Consider the following 16,125-nt stretch of genomic DNA (forward strand, 5'->3'; position numbering starts at 1 on the left):
CTGGCACGGCAGAGGCAGTGCCACCTGACTGCATGAGAAAGGGGAGGCAATTTCTGCTGTATCCGTGGGATAAGTTAGTAAGCAGGAAAATATGAGAGGAAACATCCCCCTCTGCGTGATGTTTTGAGGTAGTTCCAAGGGGAAGATCCAGTCTAAAGACATTCAGTAAGGCCAAGAGAGAGAGAGAGAACTGGCAGCCTTCCAGAACGTCCTGGACAGCAACTGAGCATGCTGAAGCTTTCAGTGCTAGCTAGCAATGAGATTTGGGAGTGAATCACCTCAAAATGAAGGCCTCCCAGGGATCCCTGTATGCAGTAACCTCAAGAACAAGATCTTGTTTTTCCAGTGTAGGAAAAAGGTTCTGCTGGAGTCCATGACTGTAGAGTTATGCCAGGATAAGAGAGCATTCAGTGACCCTCTGAAGGGAAGGAACTGACTCTAGGCACAAGTCCATAGATGCAAGGGTTTCTTTCGGCTAACCTTGTCTTCTCTGCACTTGCCCTGCTTGTTAATCTTCCGCCCCGCCACCAGACAACCTGCTGCAATGCAATGCAGTCTTTCCACGGTTCTCCTCTCTCTTAATGCCCTTCATCCCTTGCTATCATTCGTGGCTGAGCACTACTTTGGAGGGACTCACCTTAGACACACATACACAGACCACTCCACGGAGCCTCCAGCAGCAGGAGCAGGGGCTGGCGTCGCTGGTGTTCCTCGTCGGGGTGCTTCTGCAGGAGGCTCAGTAGCTCTGGACTCCCTGGTTATCCAGGGCCCACACACTCCCTGCTCAGAGTCTGCACAGCACAAAGTGCTGATGCGGAGTGCTGTGAATTTGACTCTTGGAGACTCTGCTCACACAGGCATCCTGGAGTTATTAATAGTCAGTGGGATCTCAGAGTGCAAGGGTCTCAGATAGCACCAGCACAGGCAAGAGTGGGAAGGGGGGAAAGTGCACCTCAGCACTCCCTCAGCAGCTACCTCAACCTGGGGCCAGTTACCCAGCGGGGACCAGACCTGCACATCACTGTCTTCACACCGACGCCAAACTAAAGGCCCTCTGAGTGTCTGTTTATTGCTGTATAAAAGTGATATGAACCATTTGTGTCTGAAATCATGCATTTAGGGGCAATTCCATGCTAAGTCAGTGAGGGAATAGCAGGAGAGCATGCACGTCTGCAGAACTGTGCAGGTAAGTGCAGATGGGAAAGAATTTTTCCCCCTTGGCACACTCTTTGAGAGAAGGAGCATTCCTATTTGAGAGAAGGAGCACTTGGTGTTTGAGAGATGTCATGATGCCACGTTTTGACTCCCCACCAGATTAAAATAAACAGTTTCTATTTCCATACTTTTACTAGCCGAGTATGGCTATTTGTAGCAGGCAGGAAAGGTGTTTCTTTAATTTTAAAGTTAATACGTCTCCTCTCCTCTCAAGTACCTATGGCTTAGAGTAAGGTGTGAAACTATCCTGGGAGCAACACGTGGGAGAAGAGGACTGAGGGGAATACTGTCGGAAGGTGGGGAAAGGACTAAGAGAAATGAGGAAGCAGGGGCCTGGAGGTGCTAGACATGTTAGACAGAAAAGCAAGAGCCTCAAGTGTGGATACCACTGAGAGCTTTGGAGGATGAAAGCAGCTGTCAGAATGATATGAGAGAGAGAGAGAGAGACAGACAGACAGACAGACAGTTAGTTAGTTCCTGCCCCTTGAGATCCGGAGGCAAAATCTTTCTGGCAGTCTTGCCTTCTATCAGGATAGTGGCCATCATTGAATGGCTTTCCAGTGGTGGCCCCCCAATCCTTGAAATCAGTTACCAAGTCCAACGTGATAGATCCAGAAGACTGGCACATGGATGAAAGCTGACCAGACATTTCCTTTCAGGTTAGTCTTTGGTGATGGAGCTGTTTCACTGCTACCTCCCTGTTCTTGTTTTTGCATTTTACTCTGTCCTTATAATGCTTTATTGTTAAGGTTGTATGTGTGTAGTGGGGGTGAGCTTCTATGTGTCTTGCTATATTAACTCTATTATATTACATTAAGCATGCAGTAAACACAATGTCAGTTATGTTCATTAACATGATCCCAGCCACTACAATCTTCATCACTAAAAACTGGAGGTGCATCACAACACCTTGAGGTCTTTCACACAATCAAAAACTGTGTTCTACCAACTGTGCGTGCTCCCAATTTTCGGTTGTGTGGAAGCAAGGTAGGAGGAAAACCTAACTTTTCCTCTTACCTTGCTTACACACAACTAAATACTGGGAGCACACACAGCTCCCAATCCCAGGTAGAACACAGTTTTTGATTGTGTGAATGACCTCCATCTTTGAGAATGACTATAGAAATTTTGGAATGTAACAGTCATTAATAAGGTCCCTGCAATAGTCCATTATCAAAGCAGGAAAAGTAAATGTGACTCAGTGGTTTGTCAGAGATTGAAATGTATTTATATACTACTAGAATAAAAGGTTTAGATGAAACAATCCCCAAGTGTTGGGTATGTTACAAATACATTTGATGGGTATGGATGTCATAACAATCTATATGATTAGTAATGGTTTGCTAGCAACAAATGGCAGACCTAGAGACCCTGCTTGTGTGAATTACCTTCTGCAAAAACAACAAAGTAACACATAAACCTTGTTTGTTGCATTTATCAAAATCAGTACACAACTGTAATAATAGAAATACTGCTAATCCTTATTAATGAATAATGATAAAAAGGACACTGTGGCTGGCATGATTTGCAGCAATATGGAGCTGTAATGCTGTGCCCTGGGGCTGGTGCAGAGACAGAAGGCAGCCCCAACACTGCTAAGAAGAGGTGATAGTGCATGTGGCACTTCTGAAGTCTTCCCAATTCGAGACAATGGAGAAAAATACGGAAGCGCTGCCTGCATTACTACCTGTTCTTAAGAGTGTCAGGGCTGCCTTCTGTCTCTGCACAGGGCACAGTGTTACTTCCCCATCATGCTGCAACTCATGTCATCCATGGTGTCAGGATTACTAGTATTTCTATGATTACACTGGTTTAACCTTGTTTGTTGCATTTAACAAAATCAGTAAAGTGGTGTTTAGTCCTTTCCTTTTTTCCTTTTTTGCAGGAGCACACACACTCAAGGGCTCAAATTATGTGGGGGAAGGGGTAGGGGCTTTTAATGTAAACCGTAAGCCCTGCCCCTTGAGTCCCCCGCCCCCATTCTAGTCCAATCACATCCCACCCCATTGCCTTCTAAAAACAGAGGAGTGGAACAAATAAGAAGAGGTCTTTGCCCCTCTCTGCCTTCCCCCCTGCGCGCTGATTGATATGCAACCACTTTGTATGCTAATACTCTCATGGGGCCCCTCCATGCAGGTGCCAGGACCTTTGGATATTTGTGCTTCTCCCCAACACACATGGTAGGCTGTTGGGACTGCAGATTGGAGGAGTTCCTGACCTGTGATGTGTGAAATGCCTTTAGGCATTAATTAATTAATTAATTAAATAATTAATTAAATTACATTTATATTCTGCTCTTCCTCCAAGGAGCCCAGAGGGGTGTACATTGTTAAGTGTCTCCTCACAACAACCCTGTGAAGTAGGTTAGGCTGAGAGAGAAGTGACTGGCCCAGAGTCACCCAGCAAGCCTCATGGCTGAATGGGGATGTGAACTAGGGTCTCCTTGGTCCTAGTCCAGCATTCAAATCACTAGACCATGCTGGCTCCACCCACTCAAACAGTCCATTAGCATCTCCTGGCCCAGAAAGGCTGTAAAGGTTTCAAGGCCCGGCTGAGACTTTGCCTAAGCAAACGCAGCCATCAGTATGCCTGTCTGACTGCAAGATCAATTCCTTGGTTCCTTACCCTGTAGCTACCTTGGTACCTTACCCTGAAGCACTGACAGTGGGAAGATTTGGTGTGTATGAATGTTCATACAAAGACACGTTCTGTCCATGTTTCTCACTGCTTCAGTATATGCAGGATTTAAATCTAGAAAAAGAAAGATAGAGCAATTAGATTAATTATCATACAATTGGGAAAGGGGAGACACTTTATGTATGAGTTCCTGGGAGTGGTAGTGTAACCAAGCTGCTGGGGCAAAACCTAAATAATACTCGGGAAAACTTGTGATTTTTTAAATGGCTGGGGTCTACATGGTGTTAAATTACAAGAGTGATGTGTGTAATGAGCCATGTGGCACGTGCCTGTTTAACAGTAAGAGGTACTGCTTTTTCACATGGGATGTTTGGCACTCCCACCAAGTTCTCATTTGACATTATGCAGTCGGGCATGACTTTCCAGAGCTTGCTTTCCCCCCTCACGTCCAGCCATGAATCTTCTCACGGATCTGCAGGAGCCTCTCCTCGTTTATATCACCACACATTGCAGATCGGTCACATTTGTGTCCCTAACATCATTTTCTTAGTTCGGCTTGTAGCTTCCCTCATTATGAAAGGTGATACGGTAGCTCTCCTGCTCTACATATGTGTCTGTGTACTCTCTAGTCCAGCAGAGGCTATTTTCACTCTCCTTGTCTATATATACAAATCTCAAGGGGACACACGTTGTAGGTAGAGTGTGTCATTCCTCTTGTAAGTCTACAAGCACTTAGTGGGGTGTGTGTTTCAGAACTCAGAACTTGATAATTATCAACTATATTGGACTTAAAGCCATTGGCAAGCGAGTAGCTCTACAGAAAAGTCTGAAATGCAAGATTCTTGGCCCTTCTTCACACACCCAAATGCATATACAGTATCTCAGTCTTAAAACATTTGGATCAGCTTGCATTCCTGCAGTATTGGCACAAGGCTGTATCATTTTACTTTAGATTTTAATCCTGCATATAATGAAGCAGTGAGAACATGGATGGAACATGTCTTTGCCCTGGTTCATACACTTAAAATGGCTTATAAGGCTGCAGTGGCACAGTGATAATAATCAGTGCATTCTATTCTAAGTGCTTCTTTTCTGGTGCTGCTTCTCATAGGCTTGGTCCCTATGACTGCAAGATTTTTTTTTCTTAAAAAAATTTAAAATGGAATCCTATAGCCAACAAATCAAGTTAAGTGACACGTTTGCATACTAATGGGCAAACTTTGATAAAGGAATTTTGGTCTGATATTTGGTCCCCCTTGCTACTGAAGTCTGTTTGTTAATATTGAAGAGAATTATTTACATTAATTTTGCATACCACACCTGCAGGACTGAAACCTATAGCCATCAAATTTTGCACTTCGTTGGAAGAAATGTGGATATATGGAGAAACCTTTATTCTCCAGTAGTGGAATAGTCCTACAATCCAGATTCCAGAGCTTTTGAATTCGAGTTTTGTTATATATGTGTCTTATTATTACAGGAGAGCCGGTCTTATGGTAGCAAGCATGACTTGTCCCCTTAGTTAAGCAGGGTCCGCCCTGGTTGCCTATGAATGGGAGACTAGAAGTGTGAGCACTGTAAGATATTCCCCCACAGGGGATGGAGCCGCTCTGGGAAGAACAGAAGGTTCAAAGTTCCCTCTCTGGCTTATCCAAGATAGGGCTGAGAGAGATTCCTGCCTGCAACCTTGGAGAAGCCACTGCCAGTCTGTGAAGACAATACTGAGCTAGATAGACCAATGGTCTGACTCAGTATATGGCAGCTTCCTATGTTCCTATGTTCCTAGGATTACATAATTCTTCCTGAACCACCTACTGAATTGTTGAATCTCCTCAACAAGACTAAGATCCCTTCATCATGCAAGGACCTAATGGTTCTTCTAGGTTTGTGATCACATACCAGTCTAGAGCACACAGTGGTAGAGCATCTACTTTGCATGCAGAAGATCCCAGGCTCGATCCCTGGCATCTCCAAGCAGAACTGGGGGCAAACTCTTACCTGAGACAAGCCACTGCCAGTTGATATAGACAGTACTGAGCTAGATGGACCAATGGGCTAAAGGCCACCTCCAGCCTCAAAGGCAGGATGCCTCTGAGTACCAGTTGCAGGGGAGTAACAGCAGGAGAGAGGGCATGTCCTCAACTCCTGCCTGTGGCTTCCAGAAGCATCTGGTGGGCAACTGTGCGAAACAGGATGCTGGACTAGACGGGCCTTGGGCCTGATCCAGCAGGGCTGCTCTTATGTTCTAATGGTCTGACGCAGTATAAGGCAACTTCCTAGGTTTGTAAGAGGTTTTGCCGGAATCTGAGACATTATGATAATGGAAAAGATCACTGCACTGATCCAAGCCACTGCACGTGATCTCTCTTCTGAAGTTTTCCATGAGAGTTGGTTCCCTTTCATTTTCAGAAGCAGGTGTGAGCTCTCTTATGCAGCCTATAAAATACTATTTTCATTGGTAAAATACTATTTTCAGCTTCTTTCTTTCTTTCTTTCTTTCTTTCTCTTTCAGTTTTCCTTTTATATTATAAACTGAATATTGTGGTATGTTTCTATGTCATTATGACTGCTAGAAGGTGTTCTTTTTAAAAAATTTGTTCTTGGTTAAAATTATAAAGATGTTTTAAAAACCTTTCAAATTGCATTTTGGGCAAATATGCTTGCTTAGTTGACCCTGGAGGATAATGCAAAAGTGCCTAAAGTAGTTTCATCTCACAACCAGGTCTAAAGTTTAAACTTGGCCATTTACTGGATGCAAGATCAATGGAAGGGCTCATCGATGCCCCTTGAACTACTATGAATGTAATGAATAAGTGAAAGGAAGCCATCTTTGGTAGCTTGCTGATTGCAGGTATAATGTCTTTCAGCAGGATTTCCATGGAGGCTAGGGGATGGAATGAACTTGAGAACATCTCCTAAAGACCATTATATCTGGTAAACCCCTTGAGAGGAAAGGATTGTGCAAAACTGACATATTGATGAAGGGGGTCTTGCTTCCTGTATAGATCATATAGATTACATTACTATACATTACTGTATAGATTGTGTGTGTGTGTGTTTGTGAGTGTACGTGTGTGCATATGAACAGCTGATCCCCCAGCACATGGAGAGAATTCTCAGCAGAATAAGCATATACATTTCTCCCGCCATTGTTATGCTTAAATCCTAAATAATAAGTGGTACATTCGTATTGCTGTTACATAATAGATAGTTTTATGGACTTTTCTCCTTCATTCCTTTTACAACATAAATAAACCAGAATGAATAGAAAGAGAACCAGATGAAGGGGAGGGGTGGGATACAGAGGGACATTCTAAAGTAAATGATTGATAATGGACATTGAAATGCATTGGTTCTTAAATTTTTTAGTACAGGAAATCCCAACCTTTTTTAAAAACAAGAGCACACCTCCTCCTCCTCCTCCTTCTCCTCCTATTTTTTTTTTTTAATTTAAAATCACCAGACGCCGTTCCATCGCTTGACGAGCACAGTTAACTCTCTAACTGCCCTCGCTGTCATTGTGAGAATGCAGCCCTGAATACAAACATCAATCCAACCGGCCGCGAACAGTGTGGATCTTCACATTATGTACAGTAGGGAGCCACATTCATGTCCACATGACCAGCATGTAGCAGGAAGCAGACAGATTTTTTAAAAAATATAATCTCAGTAGAGTCCAATAGATTAGAAATATATGAGCTAAATTAAATGTGGCTTGAGGTCTTGTGTAGAGATGTGAAGAGACAATAGCTCCGTTTGCCTGGTGTTTGTGCGCTAGACATTCTCATTCCTTGTTCTAGTCTTCTCTAAGGGACAGTGTGTCTATTTTAATTCTGTTGAGGAGCCAACTGTGCATTAACAGGACAGATTTGCAGAGGTGAGGGAGACAGATGAGGTCTTCCAGTACATGGGGAAATTCTGAAGGGCTACATGTGATTGGGCTTACTTAGAAGGTACCCCAGGTGTGTTCTAATACAAGAAGAAGTGCATAAGCATCCTCCACAATGGAAACAGATTGATGTGGTATTCCAGGGAGGACACTGGGCACTTAAAAGTAACATGCACTCTCACCCACACATACCAAGTAGTGGTAAAGTGCATTTAACAGTGCTGTGAGGAGTGAAAGGTTAATAGTGTAAGGAGGGGCTTATAAAACCAGAAGAATCTAGGGAAATGAACCTGTTGTGTGCATGCTGAAAGACCCCACAACAGAAAGACCAAGGCAAAGTGTGGGTGTATGGACCCTCATTTCTAAAACCATCATCATATACCAGACTATACAAAGTCCTCACAGCTTATATGGTGCAGAAGTTAAGATGGGCACCTTAACTTGCAATTTTTATTCTTTTTAGAGCATGAGTGAAAATATAAAGCAGCTTAACTCTGGTTTTAAACTGAAGTTTTTTGGATTATTGAATCTAAATTGAAGTCCATGGTTTAAAGCACCAGGTCCAGCAGAAGGTTTGGCAGGGGTTGTGGGGTGAGGAGTCATGTCGTTCATTAGAGTTTGGGGCAAGACAGGGTAAAAAGGGTTTGCTCACTTGTTAGGTCACAAGACCAAAACACAGTAAGGCCAGTATAATGGAAGTGCAACGCAGAAAGCTGCATATTTTGAGGCTTGCCTCCTTTCCCTGGTTTGTTGATTTATTATGTTATTATATTATACTGCCCCAAACTTACATCTCTGGGCAGTTTACAATAAAACAAAATAAATGACAACAGAAAAAGTTAAAACATCACAATGATTTAGATGAGGAGGCTCTTATTTCAGCAGGGAGCTCATTCCAAAGCTTCGGGGCAGCAGCAGAGAAGGCCCATCCCCAAGTAGCCACTAGGGATGTGCACAAACCTGTTCGGAGGCCCTTGTAAGGGCCTCCAAACCGGTTGGAAGAACTGACTGTTCAGCCAGTTTGAAGGTGGGGTGGCATACCTTTACGGGCAGCAGAGGGTGCCCTAACCCCTCCTGCCATGTTCCCCCTGCTGGCACTCCACGTGCACCTCTTACTTCCGGCTGAAGAGGACACGAGGCGGCAGGGAGGTATGCTGCCACCTCGACGGACACTTTTAAAATGGAACACCAGTGGGGAAAATGCAGCAGGACTCCAGAACGATACTGTGGTCAATAATATTGAAAGCCACCGAGAGGTTCAAAAGGATCAACAGAGTCACACTTCCTCTATCAATTCCCAATTAGAGATCATCCATCAGGCTGACCAGGGCAGTCTCCACCCCATGGCCCGCCCAAAAGCCAGTTTGAAACGGGTCTAGATAATCAGTTTCCTCCAAGACCGCCTGGAGCTGGGACGCCACCACCTTCTCAGTTACCTTGCCCAGCCACAGAAGTTTGGAAACAGGCCTATAACTGCTCAGCTCTGAGGAATCCAAGGTAGGCTTCTTCAGAAGTGGTCTAATAATTGCCTCCTTAAGGCAAGGAGGCATCCTGCCCTCCCTCAGAGAAGCATTTATAATCCCTACCAGGCCTTCTACAACAACCCCCCTGCCAGATGGAATAAGCCATGTTGGGCAAGGGTCAAGAGAGCAGGTGGTGGGCCGCACCATTCCAAGCAGCTTGTCCACGTCCTCAGGAGTTACATACTGGAACTGATCACCTAACCACACAAGAGGAGTTGCTGGACACCTCCACATCAGACACTGCAGTAATTGTGGAGACTATGTTGTGCCAGGAGGTGTTGGGGAAAGGAAAGAGTGTAGTGTGTGAGCAGCAAGGACAGGAAGAGAGAGTGGAAAACAGAAATAAGAGGCACAATTTTGAAGGGGAGAAGCAGGGGCATAGCTAGGGGAGAGGGGGGCCGTGTTTGCCCCTCTCCTTGGAGGTCCCTTGGAGTGAGAGAGATAATGAAGAAAATAGGGAGGGGTGGAGCTGGGGGACCCTCTGGATCTGGGGGGCCTGCATTCTATGAACCCATCCGCTCAATTATAGCTACACCCCTGGGGAGAAGAGCAGTGTTCCCTCAAACAAGGATTCCCATATATTGTTAACTACAACTCCCCTAATCCCCAAGCAAAAGCCATTGCAGCTGGGGATTCTGGGAGTTGTAGTCAACAACATCTGGGAATCCCCGTTAAAGGGGATACTGGAGAAGAGTTTCCCATCATGTGTTGGCAGGCATATTGATCCAGGCAGGGCCAGCTTAATAACCTCTCAAGGTGACCCTGTCAATAAGAAGAATGTTGATGCACAGTCCATAGAGGGTGCCGAAGGATCCAGATGAAATTATGAGGACTTCCGGATGGGATGTTTAGTCTGGGAGTGTCACACTTAGTTCGCTCATTCTTTAGGTGGGAGGTCATATAACATTGTTGTCAATTTGCTGTCCACCTGTATTTTCCTCATGGTTAATTTATTTTTCTTAATGCAGAAAACCCCAACTTTTCTTCTTGAAAAGATGGCACAGCAGTACTGTTTCCTCAAATACAGATGCCTATTGCACTACTCATCTGCCTTTTCTAAAATTTTGACTAGGGCATGTTTCAGATGGCTGAGTCCTATTTCCATGCCACTTTGCTGCCCTGACTAGGAGCACATTACATTTATAATTACCGTCAATGCCGTTTGAGCAGTGTGTGTGTGTGTGTGTGTGTGTGTGTGTGTGTGTGTGTGTGTATATATATATATATATATATATATATATATATGTTTTTAAATGGGCACAAAACAAATCATGTACCATTACAAAAACAAGTTCTTATTTGCACTATTTGGTTAGGGTGAAATTGCATGGATTACAAATAAAACAAACCCAAGGAAATGGCAATTAAAATTGCAACCAATGGAGATTCTCTAGAGAAGGGTGGGGGAGGAGAAAACAACTTCAGGAACTATTTCATTAAAGCCTTTGTCTCTTTAAGAGGTGGAGGGTGAAAGCAACACACAGCTCAGTTTCAATGGCACTGCTTTTCTACTCCTCAGATTAGCTCCTCAGATTAGCTCCAGGTCAGAGAAATGGGATTTCTCACAGTGGGTGGCTGTTTATCTTGCAGTTCAGCTGTGCAGAGGCGTAGCTAGGGAAGAGGGAAATAATGGAGAAAATAGTGAGGGGTGGACCTGGGGGCCCCTCAGAAGCCTGGGGGACCCAAGTTCTTTGAACCCATCTGCTCAATTATAGCTACACCCTGCAGCTGTGTATAACACCCCTCAGCTTCAGGAGAACTTAATGCAGAAAGCCTTTATCACTAGAAATCTGCATGAGCAATGGAAGGTTGTCACGTAGTGAAACTGGTGCTGCTTGCAGGACGAAGGGGAAGAATTGCTATGAACTCTTGTCTATGACCCTGGGAGAGGGCAGGGGAGCGGGGAGCGGGGAGCCGGGGGAGAAAAGAAGCAAAACTGACTTCCACAAGCCACCAGCTCACACAGATAAGAATCTGTGATCAGTTTGCAACGTGGAAATTATGTGGCACACAGTAATTGCCAGATGTGATTCTCTGTGAAGTCCAAAGGGCAAAAGATTAGAAGGAGAGGATTTGGTAAGTCAGTCATAAGATTTTAAATCCTCCCAACTTATCACTATAGCAGGTGAATGCTAAAGTCCAGCTAGGATAGGAAGGCGGAGTGGTGCCATCTACTGGTCACATACATGTGTGCCTTATCTCCTACTATAGCTTCTAATAAGGAAGGAATCTGGCTTCTAGTGAAGAGGTTTGCAGGAAACTCAGAGGGCATAGTAAAATCTGTTACATATTTTGAATAATTTGTGCAAAAATAAAACCATATTTAAATGACCAGAGATACCAAATTTTGCATGCACTGAAATTAGCCACTGAAATTAGCTAAATGCACTACTTTTTACATCAGAATATGCTTGGGGAAAGATTTGGGGTTTTTTGTATTTTTTAGAAGAAATTCGGAATATAATGATCATATTTTGTTACATTGACACTCAATCAGATCAATAATTTCTAAATCACATCACGCCTAATGAAAGCAAATCTTTCTTAGATTCAGAGCAAGCAAGCTTTAAGTCATTTTGCACAATAATTCTTCTCCAGAGCTCACACACACACACCACATTAGATAATGGGAATTATGAAAGGAGTTCTCCCTGCAGCACAGCATTTTTAGCTGTGCTGATACTCTTTCCCCAGGAACATTTCCAGATGGGGCTTTTAGCTTGGAGTGGAGTGGCATTTGCACATTGGCTGGATTAACACCCAAGTCCGTGAGAGATATTGGGGAGCACTTCACACACTATTTGTGGTTTTCACTGTGCATGAGAGCCTAGCCTAATTTATGTCCAGGGTTTTAAAAAAATCAACTTTTTGCATTGGGATTTTTGAACCAATTCAAACTCGCAGTAAAGCCTCACAGTAAACCCGCGGTAATGCCTGCTGTCTGGGAAAGTTCCTGCTGTTCCAAACTTTCACAGGGCTGCCTTTGCTCCATCCAACATGGTAATCTTCTGCCTGCCCTCGACTGCGAAGCTTCCAAAGGAATATTGCACAAGGAAGGGTTAGGGAGGCTCTGAGGAGAGGAGCTTGCTCACAGGGGCGGGTGGGGGGGGAATGGGATTGGGGGAATCTGGAACCCTTCAAAGCACAGAAGCTCTGTGAAGATTTGGGAGGTGTCTGATAGAGGGGAAATACTCTCCGGGGAAATGCTGTTTGTTTCTGTCAGGCCCCTGCAGGAGTCTGCTTCAAGTTATTGGGTTCCAGGATCCAAGGAAGCTGGCTGTCAGTCCGGGAGAAGTGGAGACAGGGGTATGTTCTAAAACAGGCGAGGTCAAGTTCCAGAAAAGGCAGACTCGAAGCCAGGGAGCCAGAGGCAGGTGCATCGACAGAACCAGGCAGAACATCAAGTTCCTGACCAGGGACGTTGATACACAGCAGGCTTCACCAGGAGTTTACTAGGGGGCTTTCCTGCGAACGTGGCAAAGGCTGGGCTGGGCTGGGCAGAGGGTCTGCAGAGAGCTGTGGTGGGCAAGGGCAGCCAACACCGGACACTCTGCCTGCCTGCCTCTTCCCTTCCTTCCTGAGCTTCAGGCTTCAGCGAGGCCTGCATGGAGGCCTCTCTCGAAGCCCCGCCCACCTGTCGAACAGCTGAGAGGAGGAGAGAGAAGTTGCTCTAGCAGCTGGCCCGGGAGCCTTTCAAGCCCGTGCTGTGCACACACGCGCACACACACAAGGTCAACTCTGACTGGGCTGCATGCAAGCAAAGATAAGTGGCTGGGACTGGGGGAGAGAGGCGGGCAGGCTGCACTGCAGTGTGCCCAGAGCGGGGCCTGTGCCAGCGCGGGGCCCAGGGCAATCACCCCAGTCACCCTGCCCTAAGGACAGCCCTGAGGGTCAATGAAGGAAGTTGGAGAAGTTTGGGCAGTGGAGCTGGAGGAGTGAAGGCGAAGAGCAGGGATATCATGGGGAAGGGGAGTAGAGACATCAGGGCGTTTTCCAGATTACACGCCGCCACGTGTCCCAAAAGTGCCCCTCCGTATTGTCATCGCGCTCACTGCGCTGTCCGCAGGGTGCCGTTCATATTTCCCATGCCCTGTTTCGGATTTTATTGGGGTGTTGCACCCCTGCAATGTTGCAAATGTGTTGCAGGAAAGTATCTGTATTTCCCCGCTTGTAGGAGGCTTGCTCCCTTGTTCACTTTGTGCTTTGTGGTATGGATGGTTGAAATCACAGTGCGACGATTTTTACAGCCCCACTCCACCCGTTCTGGAAAGAGCTAGTGGCATGCTGGGCTGGGCTGGGCTGGGCTAGGCAGGACAGCACCCCCCTCCTTAGAGCTGACCCTAAGTGAGGTCATGGCAGGGCAAGCGTTCCATTCCCAGCAAGGGATCGGGGCACTCGAAGTGGCAGGAAGCTCCTCCCCGGCTGGGTTGCTGAGCCACCCCCAACATCCACCCGGCAACAAGCGGGGAAAGGGGCTGAGGAGGATGGCTGAGAGCAGCTGCAGCTGCTTATCACACCCTCCGCCCCTCCCTCCCACCCACTCCCCATCGCCTGCTGCTCTGCCGCCACTGGATGGAGACGGAGCACCGCCCAGCCCGGCCAGTGGGAGTAAGACAAGCCAGACAGAGCCAGGAAATCAGGCAGGTGGGAGCCCAGCCGAGCCCACTCTCCCCCTGCGCACCTGGAGGGCTGGCTGCAGTCCCCACCAGCAACTTTGAGGCTACTGGGCTTGGTTGAATTAGAAAGTGCCACTGCTCCCCATCTGCATCTTCAGATTGCTCACCCTCACTGGTCGCCTCCCCTCCGCCTCTCACTCCTATTATTATCATTATCGCCTCTGCCATTTTTGTTTTAAATTGCCAGAATCGCTTGCACAAGGCTGCAAGGAAGAAATACATTGTTTTAGAATGACGCTTCCCCCTGCTGGTGGATTAGTGCAAGGCAGCCGAGATTTTTTTTTTAAAGAGGTTGCCATGTCACACACCCACGACTCTATTGGCCCAAATGCAGCAGGAGGAGGGGCGGATAAATGCATTTTGAGGAGAATATGGATACCTCCTGCCGGGAAAACACGTTGCAGTGGACGGAAATATGAATGGCCACAAGACTACAATGAATCATTAAACAACCTTTTACTCTCGGTTTTAAACTGCTGCACTATTCCGTCACACTTTGCAATGTTAGAACTGTTGCAATTCTCCTAGTCCAGAAAACGCCGAGGAGGAACAAAGGCATGGAGGGCTTTGAAGGTAAGGATCAGAAGTTGGTGCTGGACCAGGGACCAAATAGGAAGTTGCCGATGGCAGTGGCAGCGGGTGCAGCCAGTGCTGGCTCCCTCGTGCACCCTCTCTGCCCTCCCCCATTGCTGTGGGAGTGCTTTTTAAAATTCAGGTTCAGCAGTAAGGGAGAAAGGAGCTCCTTCCTTGCCATCCTCACTGCTGAACCTACAGTTTAAAACCCATCCCTACAGCGATGGGGAAAGGCAGCAAGGGAGCTGGCACTAGTCCCACCCAGCCCCACCCCAATGCAGGGGAGGGGAGCAACGCTGCCTCCCCCACACACTCCCCCCAACAGGTTTCCGGACAAAATACAAAGTGCTAGTTATCAAGCCCCAAACGGCTTAGGCCTGGGTATCTAAGAGAGCGTCTTCTTCACTATGAGCCACACCACTCATTGAAGTCATTGAAGAGGTCCGTCTCCAGTTACCACCAACTTGTTTGGTATCTACACAGAGAAGGGCCTTCTCGGTCGCTGCCCCAAGATTGTGGAATGAGCTCCCTGCTGAGATATGATGCTCCCCATCTCTGGCAATTAAAAAAAAAAAAAAAATCACCTGAAAACCCATCTTTTCACCCAAGCTTTCCCAGCTTCCTACGTTTTTTAGGTTTTAATCTCTGGTTTATTTTTAAATTGTTAAATTCTTTTAAGCTTTTGTAAATGTTTTTAACTTGTTTTATGCTAGTGTTAACTGCCCAGAGATGAAAGTTTGGGGTGGTGTGCAAATTTGATAAATAAATAAAAAATAATAAATAAAATAAATATTTTCTCACTGCAGCAGAGGTGAGTTTTAAACTTCAGGTTTGGCAACAAGGGAGGAAGGAGCTCCTTTTTCACCACCCCTGCTGCTGAATCTGCAGTTTAAAATTGATCTCCGCAGTAATGGGAGAGGGCCGTGAGGTAGCAAGGAGTGTGAAGCAAGTGAGGCGATGCCTGGGTGAGTGGGTGTGGGGCGAGATCCCCCACCATGGAGGTGCCACCTGAGGCCATCACCTTACCTCATGAAGGAACTGCCGCTGGATTTAAAGTCAGAACAACAAGAGAAGTGAATGATTTGGGCAGTGGCGAGAGGGGCAAGGCGTACAAATGGAAGGCCAGAGAAGGTTGTAGAAATCAAGGCAGGAGATAACAAGTTTTTTAAAAGGTAACCACTTCCAGGACAGTGGAGAGGCATGACAGTCGGGAGCAGCAAAACCAACAAAGAGCCTTGAGGCACTTAAAATCTAATGATGCTACAACATGCACTGCTTGCCTATTCGCTTCCGAGTTCAATTTAAGGTCCTGGTCTTGACCTTCAAAGCCTTGTGGGGCTTGGCGCCTGTCTACCTACAGACCCGCTTCTCCCATCCATTACATCCCGTCCGGTTAGATCATCTCAGATGGCCCTTTTGTCAGTCCCTGATTTCCGAGAGGTTTGGGGCGCTAGGACCTGTGAAAGGGCCTTTACGGTTGCTGCCCCACTTCTTTGGAACTCTCTTCCCCTTCAGATTCATTTAGCCCCTTCCTTACTGATTTTCAATCTCTATTGAAGACTTTTCTTTTTCGCCAGGCTGTAGTTTACCTATTTGGGGTTTTCCCCTTTTT

At 46.1% G+C, this 16,125-nt stretch overlaps 1 protein-coding gene across 2 annotated transcripts in view; it reads right to left on the reverse strand.

Annotated features, from left to right (window-relative positions):
- Positions 1 to 833, reverse strand: part of MYOZ1 (myozenin 1) — an 86,667-nt gene extending 85,834 nt beyond the window's left edge. Inside the window, exon 1 of one of the 2 annotated variants that reach the window (XM_053313102.1) lies at positions 638 to 833. The gene's annotated coding sequence lies outside the window, so the exon portion shown is untranslated. The remainder of the gene's footprint in view (positions 1 to 637) is intronic. The other variant, XM_053313103.1, reaches the window with a different exon arrangement.
- Between the last annotated feature and the right edge of the window lie 15,292 nt (positions 834 to 16,125).

The sequence above is a fragment of the Hemicordylus capensis genome, chromosome 3 (assembly GCF_027244095.1).
Source record: "Hemicordylus capensis ecotype Gifberg chromosome 3, rHemCap1.1.pri, whole genome shotgun sequence".
Taxonomy (NCBI): domain Eukaryota; kingdom Metazoa; phylum Chordata; class Lepidosauria; order Squamata; family Cordylidae; genus Hemicordylus; species Hemicordylus capensis.